The following is a 12,816-nucleotide window of genomic DNA, read 5'->3' on the forward strand; positions in this document are numbered from 1 at the left end:
TTTTACACAATATAAGCATAAATATGTAACAATCCATTTGAGTAATATAACACTATTTGCACCTACAAACCCCGTCCTGAATTTTTCATTGCATCATAATTTCTGCAAGAAAAGGAAAAGGCACACATTCACTATTGTATTTTTTTATGTTTCTTATTCTCATTAACCAAGTAGAGTCCACAATCCTTCTGACAGAAATTGTCATGGGCAAATAGAATCTGGAAACCAGCTTACATGCTGGCAGATTAAAAATAACAACAGTAAAAAATAACAATTAGAATATTCTGGATTCACAAATAACACGGATTTTTGTTGTTTTGTTTTTAAAGATTGTTACTATTGTACAAAAGGAAAAGCCTGAAAGTATTATTCATGGTAAACTTTATAAACAGAACATTTTTACCCTATGGATACAGATCTTCTCGGTCTTTGCACCATAGACAAGTGGATTGAGAAATGGAGGGACCAACAGATAAGTGCTAGGAAAGAGGATATGAATATAAGATGGGATGTGAGAACTAAACCTATGTGCAAAGAAGGAGAAGAAACCAAGGAGGTAGAACTGGAGAAAGACACAGATGTGAGCGTTGCAAGTATTGAATGCTTTCAACCTGGCCTCCTTTTGGGGAAATCAAAAAACTGTGATAAACATCTGCAGGTAGGACAATGTAATGAATGTGGGATCAAACACTGTGATGTTGAAAGCCACAAACATACCATAGATTTTGTTGACCCTGATATTTTCTGCAGCAAGTTTCACAATGGCTATATGCTCACAGTAGGAGTGGGAGATGACTTCTCTATAATAAAACTGAAACTGGAGCTTTATCAGTACTATGGCAGTACTATGGATGGGGTTACAAGAATGGCAGTCCTGAGTGTTACTGCGGCTGCTATTTGGGTGACTAGAAAGTGGGTAAGATGGCAGCATTTCTGAGTGGATAACAGATGACTACATAGTGGTCCAGGGCCATGGCCAGCAAGATGTCTGATTCTATGCCCTGAAATGTGTGAATGAGCCACATTTGAAGCAGGCAAGAATCAAAATATATTTCTGGTACATGACATGTTGGGCACAATACTGGGAAGAAGTACAATATCTGTGACTGCTAGCATGCCTGGGAACATGTACTTGGGCTCATGGAGGCTGGGATCTCATTTGATGATGATCAGAAGCGAGGCATTTCTGAACATAGCAATGAGATACAGGACAAAGAATGGAGTCCCAATCCAACACTGCACAGACTTAGGCCTGGGATCCCTATTAGTGTCAACACAGAGGGCATGAAGACTATGATGTTGGAAACAGGCAGTGTCCTTGGGTCTCCTGACGCAAACAAAAAACGTTTCTCTCTTAGTGCTACTCCCTCTGCTACTTCCTATTTTCATCCAAAGTCATCGTACTGAGTGTATATGATTTTGGTAGAGCTCAGAACACATCATCCACCTCATTCATATATAGAAGGTAAAAGAAAGATCCATAAAGACACATCATTTTTTTTTAGGAAAGGCATCCACAAGACCAAAAAATATGATGTGCAACTGTGTTACATAGAACCGGCTAAATTCCTAAGTAAGGGAATCAACTGCTGTCTTGTCTGTTATTTCATTTCAGAACTGTGGACCAAAAAAGTATACTTGTTTATTTTACTTGGCAATTATGTTTTAATCAGAGGTTGGTGATTCTCTCCATATTTCACATTCCAGTTACTGCTTCTGCTGCTGCTGCTGCTAAGTCACTTCAGTCATGTCCAACTCTGTGCAACCCGATACGCGGAAGCCCACCAGGCTCCCCTGTCCCTGGGATTCTTCAGGCAAGAACACTGGAGAGCGTTGCCATTTCCTTCTCCAATGCATGAAAGTGAAAAGTGAAAGTGAAGTCGCTCAGTCGTGTCTGACTCCCAGCCACCCCATGAACTGCAGCCTACCAGGCTCCTCCATCCATGGTATTTTCCAGGCAAGAGTACTGGAGTGGGCTGCCATTAGCATTCTGTTATTCTCAGTTGTCTCTCAGTGGAAAACAGCTGGTCTGGGCTAGTAAGAGTTCAACTGTTACATTACTGCAGAATGCTCTCTATGAAAGAGAGTAAACATACATTTTGTTACTTAAAAGCAAACTGTTTTTGTCTATGTATGGATGTATGTTTTCTGCCTCTGTGTCAGATGAGATGTCTTTTCAGGAGAATGTGAGGAAGAGTTTTAGGAAAGGTCATTCAAATCTGTGTACATTTGTAGAATCTGGGTCAAGATTTCTTGCTACGTTTTTACTTTTCTAATAAAACTGTGGTAAGTTTTTGCTATGTTTCTAATAGTGGAAATACTTAAATTTCTGTGGCTAAAATATATAAAATAAATTCTGTAATACACATAACAAGGTAATTAGAGTGGAGGGACCTTGAAGCAAGAGAAGAGCAGACAAATGTAGAGGTAAGGAGGGACTCATCCTTTATAACTAAAGGATACAGGAACATCTGTTGTGTGTGTGCTAGTTGTTCAGTCATGTCCGACTCTTTGTGACCCCATGGACTGTAGCCCACCAAGCTCCTCTGTCCATGGGATTCTCCAGGCAAAAATACTAGAGTGGTTTGCCATTCCCTTCTCCAGGGGATCTTCCTGATCCAGGGATTGAACCCAGGTCTCTCATATTGGAGGCAGATTCTTGATGTCCCAGCCACCAGGGAAGCCAAAGAACATCAGTAAATGGGTAAATTAATCAGAATAGAGACTTTGTTCTTGCATTTAAACTTTCCAGAGCTATCATTTCCATGAGACTTGATTAATTTAGGCTCATTAACTCTTAATGAGAAATAGATAATCTGGAACATGGGTCATTTTTGTGGGCTCAGGCATAAGAAGTTGATAGAAAATGAAGGCTTGGAGGGACATGTTCCTTAAAAGAAATTAAATATAGAACTATAAATGGAAGACAGAGAGCTGAGAGGGAAAATGTTTAAGAAGATAAATTTAAAATAAGCAAGAAATTTAATCATACTCAATTCACTGATAATTGGATTTTTTTCTGAAAGCTTTTGATCTTATGTGTTATATGAAAGTTATCTGATCAAAATCATTACCTGTTAACGATTATATATTTTGAATCAAGAAGTTCTCAAACCATATATTAGAGAAATATTAGTAAAGCTGTTAAACTAAGATTAGGTTATTTCATTCTTTCATAGACTTTTCAGTAAAATTGGTTTGTGTCAGTAAACTCATGATCAGCTAACACTATACTGAGTGTCAACAAATAGGGCAGTAATGCAGGAAGCAGCTGTGGTTGGTGGTGCTTTAACCTCAAGTGAAAGAAACAAGTCAGCCAGAATCACTTTAATGCAGGAAGTCTGTATCAGTTGCCGTGCATTTTAGGATAGATTGGTGACTAAACTAAGCTGTTGGATACCTGTGGGTTAGCACCCCAATGACTCATTTTATGGTCAGTTCATACATCATTGACTCTAAAAGTAGTAAAGTTTTTCTGTCTCAAAGATAATCAGGGATAGAATAGGAATCCTTTAAGAACGATCAGGGTGTCACTTTTTCAAGAGGAAGAGGCAACATTTGAGCATGGTCTAACAAGTACAGATAGTGGGATGGCAGGTGGGAAGTACATAAGTGAGTACAGGGTTGATAGGATGGAGTGATTATAGCTGGTAACGAAACGTTACTGAGGTAAACTTGGGAATAGTGAGCTTACTTGTCAAAAGTTAGAAACTGATTCTACTCTCACCAGATATCTGAAGAGCACTGTCCTTCATATCAACTGCACTAAACTCTTATCAAACACCAATTCTTCTTAATATTTTTGTATTATATATCCTGCAGTGCTTTCTATCTGGACCATCTGTAGCAGCACCTGGCCAATGTCAACATCCCACATCCATTTGGTGCTGGAACCATCCACAATGGGTGGACATCTCAGGGACAGTCTTTCATGCTTTTCTCTTATCTCTGTAATACAGAGATCTTCTTCATCTTCTATACGTTTGTCTGACATCATGTTTTTGTGTTCTTCCTCCAATAAAACCATGATCTTTATTATTTGGAGGCATAACATCAATTTATTCAGTTTGAATTGAAGAAGAAAGCTGCTAGCTATCAATTTTAATATCCTTAATGAATGTGTGGAGAAAGACAGTTTATAACCCTTAAGTGAGGGATTTGTTAGCCAGCAGTCAAACCACAGGAGACCCAGCAGATTTTAGTTATGTCATCTTGGGTTCACCCACACCTATTATCCCTGAAATCATTACCACAACTTGCAGACACCTCCTTACTCTTCTCTTTCCTAAAAAGCTAAATAAGAGATATTTATATATACAAGTTTTCTTCATACAGAGTTCCTTTTCTACTGTTTTCATTAACAAAAAAAGTCTAAAGTCTAGCTAAATATAGACATGCTCCTTTGCCAATGAATTCAGTTTTTAAATGTTTTTAATTAAATGTAATCAAAATGAATGTTTTTAATTTTTCTTAAATAAATATTTTAAATATTTGACTCTTCCTTTCAATGAAGAATTCTGGAAAGAAAAATCTGAACCTGTAATGTTCTTTTATTACATGTGTACATGCATGCTAACAGTCGTATCCTACACTTTGAGATATTATGGACTGTAACCCACCAGTCCCCTCTGTACGTGAAGTTCTACAGGCAAGAATACGGGAGTGAGTTGCCATGCCCTCCTCCAGGAGATCTTACCCACCCAAGGAATAAACCCCCATCTTCTGCATTGCTGGCAGATACTTTACTGCTGAACCAACAGGGAAGCCCAATCAATCTCTCTGTGTCTCTAAATCCATCAATAAATCTGTCTATCCATCTACATCCTATTGGCTCTGCTACTTTGGAGAATCTTCACTAATCCAGTGGTTTAAAAGAACTCAATTAGAAATTAAAAGTTATGATAAGGTTCTGATAAATAGTTATAACTCTTATTTTATGAATTGATGTACTCAGAGCTAAGTCATGTCCAACTGTTTGTGACCCCAAGGATCGTAGCTCACCAGTCTTAGACTCTGTCCATGGGATTTCTCCAGCAAAAATACTGGAATGGGTTCATAACTCCCAGAAGAATAGAACATTGGATCAGAGAATGGTAATATTTTAATTTGTGTGCAAGGCTGACACACATGATGCCAAATTTATACTTTATTTGTAATGGGCACAATTTTTAATTTGAAAAGTCTTAAAGAGTATATTAATAAAAGTATGGCCTTTGTCATAAGTGATATTAACAAGGTTATAAATATAAGGTTCATATGAAAAGTGTTTTGTATCATATAATTTTTATATAATAATTCTTGTTACTGGAGAAAATAACTGGAAAGCAAAAAATAATAATTAGTAATAGAGAATAAAAACATGTTACATTAAAATACAATTCTGTGTACAAATACAAAATTCTGTACTGAAAATTACAAACATTGTTGAGAGACAGTAGACAAGAACTAAAGCAACAGAGAGCTATGTCACCTATATATATCTTGGAATATTGTTAAGATGTCAGTTCCTTTCAATTTATCCTATAAGAATCCTAACACATATTTTGCCAATAATTCAGAAACTGATTCTATATTTTATAAGGAAACTCAAGGTGACAGATCCAAAGTAATCTTTAGAAAAGTATAAGTTTTGAGTTATTACAATATCTTCAATTAGTACTCAATATAAAACCATAATAATCAAGACATTTTGGGATCATCATGGATATAAGGTTAGATTAGTGATTCAGAATGGAACTCTTGGAAGAATACCCACATCTATATGATCAGCTGATAGTCTACAAAGTTGATAAGAAAAGGCAAACATAAACTAAGCAGTAGAAAATGAATGTCTTCCTCTGCAGTGGTGGGGATAGTATTGTTACATATTTAGCTAAACCTTTACTATTTGTCATTTTATGATCATTTATCATTTATCTAAACCTTTGTCACCTATCATTTTTAACAACTAAAGAATATAGGAACATGGGTAAATGTGTTACTTGATTGGAATAAAGCCTTGTTTTTTCTTTATTCACAGCTACCATTACCATATGATCTGGCTAATTTAGCCTCATCAACTCTTAATGAAATAGATAATCTGGAATTCTTGCATCACTTTTTTTTGTGAACCCAGACATAAGAAATTAACAGTGAAGGGGTGAAAGACTGAAGGGGTGAATATGTTCCTCGAAAGGAGTTAAACATAGAATTAGAAATGGAAGGCAGAGGGGTGGTGTTGGGGCACCAGAGGTAACTCAACAGAGGCTACAGAGAAACTGAGAAAATTTTCATTATTTCTCAATTCACTGAGAACTAATTTTTCTGAGAACCTGGGTTCATGCCTTATGTTAATGTTTTTTTCCAATTGAAAGTATCAGTTGTTAAATATTATGTAATTAGAACCAGGAAATTCTCAAAACAATACATTAGAGGCATGTTCGTAATTCTGTAAATATAAACTCAGGTAATGTCTCAGAGATTCTCCTCTAAAGTTTCTGTAAATCAGTAATCTCATGATAAAATAATCCTATATTGAAAGTCAACAGATAGGACTGTAATGCAGGCAGAAGTTGTGATTCATGATGCTAAATCTCAAGTAAAAGAATGAAGAGATAATTTTAATGTAGAATCCCTGTATCTGTTTTCATATTTAGAATAGACTAGTCATTAAAGTAAGCTGTTGAATACCCATAGGTTTGCTCCCCAATGACTAATTTTATGACCAAGCTTTACATCACTGACTCTAATAGAAATCAAATTTTCTTTCGTGGATAATCAGACAAAAAGGATAATCAGAATTAGAATAGGAGTCCTTTGAGAACAAACACTGTGTCTGACTTTTTCAAGAGGAAGGAGCAACATTTGAGCATGATCAGACATGTATAAAGAGTTGGGTGTCAGGTGGGAAGTACATGAGTGAGTAAAGGTTGATGAGATGTGGTGATTCTTATTTTAAAAACTGGTATTGAAAAGTTATGGAGATAAACTTGAGAACAGTGAGACTCACTTGACAATTGTTGGGAGCTGGTTCTGCTCTTACCAGATGCCTGAAGCATGCAGTCAGCTTCATATCACTATCACCTATGGTTTAGAATTCTTAATTCTTCCTATTATTTTCCATTATGAGTCCTGAAATGCCCCTTGTTTCTATCTGCACCTTCTGTAACAGCACCCAGTCAGTGTCAGGAACTCTAAATCATATGGTGCTGGGCCATCTGCAATGGATGGATATCAGTGAGATAAATCTTTCATGCCTTTCTGTTGTCTGTGCATTACAGATGTTCTTCATCTTTTATAAGTCTATGTGAGATCATGCTTTTGTGTTCATTCTCTAACAAAACTCAAAATAAGATCTGTATTATTCTGGAGCATAGCCTCAATTTATTCACCTTAAATAGAAGAAAGTTGCCAGCCACCAATTTTAATGTTTCCTGATGGATTTGTGGAGAAGTTATGAACACAAAATGGGGATTTATTAGATACTAGCTAAACCACAAGGGGTCCTGCAAGTTTTGATGATACCCACTTGGGTTCATCCATATTAATATCCCTGAAATCCTTAGTACAATTTCCTTGTTCTTTTGTTTTGTTTTGTTTTTCCACAGGCTAAATATGGAAATAATTATGTACACTGATTTTTTTTTTAAAGACTGAGTTCCCCTTCTTCTGTTCTCATTGGCAAATAAATCAAAAGTCTACTTAAATGTAAATATGCTCCAGTGCCAATAAATTCTATTAAATAAATATCCCATGATCCTTCCTTTCAATGAGGCAATTCTGATATGTTCTATCTGCTATTAAAACTGGGGTATTGAACACCACTACTATTTTTGTGTTGCTATTTATTTCTCCTTTTAGTAACATTAATGTTTGCTTCATATATTTGACACTCTAAGGTTTATAATATATTTTCATATGAATTCAACCTTAAATATTGCATGATATCTTTGCTTTCTGTAACAACTTTTTTTTTTTTGCAACATCATGGGGCTTGCAGAATCCTAGTGTCCTGACCTGACCCACAGCAGTGAAAACACTGAGTCCTAACCCCTGACCTGCCAGGGAATTCCCAGTGACAGTTTAATTAAAAGCCTATTTGACTTAAAAAACTACATCCACTACTCCCTCTTTGGTTTACCATTGGCTTGAAATTTCTTCTTCTATTTCTTCACTTTCAGCCTCTACATGTGTTTTAAGTCTTAAATCCTATGGCATTCTTATAGACAACATATACTTTATTTTTCATTTAGTTACTTATATTTTTTACATATGACTCATTATCCTTTAAAAGTTTTTATTATTACTATTATTCATTCTCTCACTGGATTTTTTCATGTCTTTTGCTGTTGTTGTTCAGTCGCTCAGTCGTGTCCTACTCTTTGCAACCCCATGGGCTGCAGAACACCAGGCTTCCCTGTCCTTCACCATCTTCCAGAGCTTGCTCAAACTCATGCCCATGGAGTCAGTGCTGCCATCCAACCATCTCATCCTCTGTTGTCTCCTACTCCTCTTGGCTTCAATCTTTCCCAGCATCAGGGTCTTTTCTAATGAACCGGCTCTTTGCATCTGGTGGCCAAAGTATTGGAGCTTCAGCTTCAGCATCAGTTCTTCCAATGAATATTCAGGACTGATTTCCTTTAGGATTTACTAGTTTGATCTTCTTGCTGTCCGAGGGATGCACAAGAGTCTTATCCAACTCCACAGTTCAAAAGTATCAATTCTTTGGCACTCAGTCTTCTTTATGGTCCAACTCTCACATGGCAATGGCAACCCACGCCAGTACTCTTGTCTGGAAAATCCCATGGGCGGAGGAGCCTGGTAGGCTGCAGTCCATGGGGTCGCTAAGAGTCGGACACAACTGAGTGACTTCACTTTCACTTTCTCACATCCATACATTACTCCTGGAAACACCATAGCTTCGACTATATATATGTTTGTCAGCAGAGTAATGTCTCTGCTTTTTAACACACTGTTTAGGTTTGTCATAGCTTTTCTTCCAAGGAGCAAGCATCTTTTAATTTCATGGCTGCAGAAACATCTTCAGTGATTTTGGAGCCCAAGAAAATAAATTCTGTCACTCAACGTAATTCATGTTTGCAAAACTTTACTAAAATCAAATACATTGTGGCTCAAATTTATTTCTGCATTATTTAACAAAATACCATTCCAATTTTTTTTCTACCTCTGAATCTTTAATATTGTGCTCTCTTTGTTTTATTGTAATGGGATGTTTTCTTGGGTAACTTCTTTCTTGAACTGTGCACCAGTCTAAAATTACAGACCAAATTCTTTCCCTGTGTACTTGGTTTTTCTTAAAAATTGTTATGAGTCCTCAATGTTAAAGTTTGATTGAAGAAAATTTAAACCTGATCACTACTGGTACAGCATCCTGGGTGAAGATTAAAGTGCATGGACAGAGGAACAGCAAAGAGTGAAGAAATATTTGAAGTATTTGTTTAGCAGTCAATTTCTCACATGGCAGGTTTGACTGAGGGCCATAGTTTGTTTTAAGATGATATACTGATTCATTCAAAGCACCATCTTTGTTTACATTAATACTATTGGAACAAGCCCTCTAGTATGCTGATTTTGTGTAAGATAACATTACATGTTACTTTAAAGTCTCCAGATTAGTTACTCTTTAATACCATTGATAAACACCAGAGAAATGTTTAAATTGTTTATCATACAATGCAATTTTTACTGAAGTTCTAAGAAGTCTGATGCATTATCCTTTGTATTGTTAATAAAAGTGTAAATAAGACACAATTATTGTCCTCTAGATACTTGCAGTAGGTGATTTCTAAATGCAGTAGAATTTATTTGTCTATGTTTTCAATTCTATAACTTAAATGTTCAAATATGGACAAAGCTCAAACTGGAAGAAGTATTAATATGTGTGCCTTTTGAAGTGTGTGTTCTATTTAAGTACTGATGATAATTTTATTTCCTTAAAAATATTTATTTCTGAATAAGCCTAATTTATTTTCATCAGTCCTATTTTGTGCTATATTTCTTCCTCAAAAAGTTCAATGTTTACAGACTTTAGTTTATATCATATAGCTTTTATGTTGATGATATGTGGTATTATTGATTTTATATCATATGTATATATGTTGATTTTATATCATATATATATATATATATATATATTTCAGAAAAAGTACCTGGATATTCATTGGAAGGACTGATGCTGAAGCTGAAGATCCAATACTTTGGCTAGCTGATGCAAAGAGCCAACTCATTGGAAAAGACCCTGATGCTGGGAAAGATTGAGGGCAAGAGAAGGGTATGACAGAGGATGAGATGGTTGGATGGCATCACCGATTCAATGGACATAAAGGTACTATTTTAAATCAAATAATTTCAAAATCTCAGGTGGCAAAACAGCCCTTCTCCCTGTTAAAAATTCAATAAGATAGCCAGTTGACAAATAGCTTCCTTTTTTGAATTCATAGGCTGTGGAAACCACATTACCTCATGTGCAGCATAAACCCTGAAACACTAGTGTTACTTATGACTCCAGTTCTACTTAGCCTGATTACAAGAACCTACACTTTTAAAGTATTTAGGGAGTTCTGTAACATCAAATCAATTAGACTTGTTTATTTTGCTTGTAAATTGTATTTTTATCAGAGTTTGATGAATCCCTCCATAGAGTATCCTTTAGCTACTGTTCAAGACTCTGTTAATTCTTTGTCATGAAGTCAGCTCAGTCATGTCTGACTCTTCGTGACCCCATGGACTGTAGCCCACCAGGCTCCTCCATCCATGGAATTTTCTAGGCAAGAGTTTGTCTTTAAATCAGATACAATCAGTTTGGACCAGTAGGTTCTCAGACTCTGATGAATAATTTAATGTAGGCTCCCCATGAAAGAAAATAGAGGAAAAGATACATTTGTCATCAATGAGAATAATATACTTACATATTTATTTATGTTTTTCTTCTGTATAAAACTGGATGACTTTTCAAAAAAATGTAAAATAAGAGCAAGAAAAGGTCATTCAAGTGGACATATTTTTGGCAAACCTGGGTCAAAGTTTCTTGGTCTGCCTATATTTATTCACCTGAAATCTTAAAAATGGTTGTATTCTCAAAGTAGTTGCAATTCTGAAATACATATTAGTACAAAAGGAGGAATCTCTAGGATTTAAAAAAATCAGCAGCAGAAATAATAAGGACAGGAGGACTCATTCTTGATAACTACTGGATATGGGAAAATGAGTACATGAGTAACTTGGGCAAATTGAGGCTAATTTCTTGGTTTACATTGGTCATAACCCCCATGATATTGAAATTAGTCCAATTTGAGCTCATTAATTCTTAATGAAATATACATAGTTTGGAAGATGAATCATTTTTTAAGCTCAAGGATAAGAGATTAGATTAGTAAGAAAATAAACAATGAAAGAACAGGTTTCTGAAAAGGAGTCAAATATAGAACTAGTTACTTTATATCAGCAAGTTCTATCAGTTAACAGGATACTGAACTATCAACAATATTGAATATTAGCAAACATACCAGAAATGCAGGGACAGCCATGATTTATGCTGATAAACATCAAGTGAAAAAATGAAGTCAGCTAGACCATTTCATGATAGGAACCCTGTATCAGCTGACATATAGTTAGAATAGACTCAGTCAGTGAATAGAATTAGCTAGTTTGATTTTGGCATGTTTGATCCCCAATGCTTAGTTCAGTGACTCTCTAATCCATAGATGGCTGACTCCTTCTAATAAGGGCAAAGTTTTTTTTTTTAGAAAAGATCAGAATGAGAATAGGACTCCTTTAAGTATGAACATAGTATCTGACTTATTCAAAGATAAGAAGCTGGCATGTTAGCATCAGATGACAGCATAGACAATAGGATGGCAGGTGGATATACATAAGTGAGTACAGGACTGATGGGATGGAGTGATTATTACTGAAAAAGTTGGCAATTAATATGGGGTAAACTTAGGAATTCATTACTAGTAAGTAGGACTTACTTGTCAATTGCTGTGGGGAGCCATGGCTGTTCTTGCCTGATATCTGAAAAGTAATACCAGTTCTTCATATAACTATTTCTCATTGCTAATCAACTCGTTCCTTCTCCTGAGATTGCAGTCTCATTCCTTTACATTCTGGCCTACAATGCCTCTTCTTTGCATCTGCACCCTCTGTAAGAGCACCTAATCAATGTCAGGAACTCTAATCCATGTGGTGGTGGGGCCATCTGCAATGAGTTCACCTCTCTGGGACAATCTTTCATACTTTTCTGTTGTTTCTGCAATACAGATACTCTTCATCTTTTATCAGGTTGTCTGAGATCATGTTTCTGTGTTCATTCTCCAACAAAACCCAAAACAAGATCTGTGTTATTCTGGGGCATGACATCAATTTATCAAGCTTGACTAGAAGAAGAAAGCTTTTAGTCACCAATTTTAATGTTTCCTAAGGGTACATCACGAGAAACGCTGGGCTGGAAAAAACACAAGCTGGAATCAAGATTGCTGGGAGAAATATCAATAACCTCAGATATGCAGATGACACCAGTCTTATGGCAGAAAGTGAAGAGGAACTAAAGAGCCTCTTTATGAAAGTGAAAGAGGAGAGTGAAAAAGTTGGCTTAAAGCTCAACATTCAGAAAACAAAGATCATGGCATCTGGTCCCATCACTTCATGGGAAATAGATGGGGAAACAGTAGAAACAGTGGCAGACTTTATTTTTGGGGGCTCCAAAATCACTGCAGATGGTGATTGCAGCCATGAAATTAAAAGACGCTTACTTCTTGGAAGGAAAGTTATGACCAACCTAGATAGCATATTCAAAAGCAGAGACATTACTTTGCC

At 36.1% G+C, this 12,816-nt stretch overlaps 1 pseudogene; it reads right to left on the bottom strand.

Annotated features, from left to right (window-relative positions):
• Nucleotides 1–382: 382 nt before the first annotated feature.
• LOC129627786 (olfactory receptor 52A1-like) lies at nt 383–4,027 on the bottom strand (annotated as a pseudogene).
• Nucleotides 4,028–12,816: the final 8,789 nt, after the last annotated feature.

Source organism: Bubalus kerabau, chromosome 15 (genome assembly GCF_029407905.1).
Source record: "Bubalus kerabau isolate K-KA32 ecotype Philippines breed swamp buffalo chromosome 15, PCC_UOA_SB_1v2, whole genome shotgun sequence".
Classification (NCBI taxonomy): domain Eukaryota; kingdom Metazoa; phylum Chordata; class Mammalia; order Artiodactyla; family Bovidae; genus Bubalus; species Bubalus kerabau.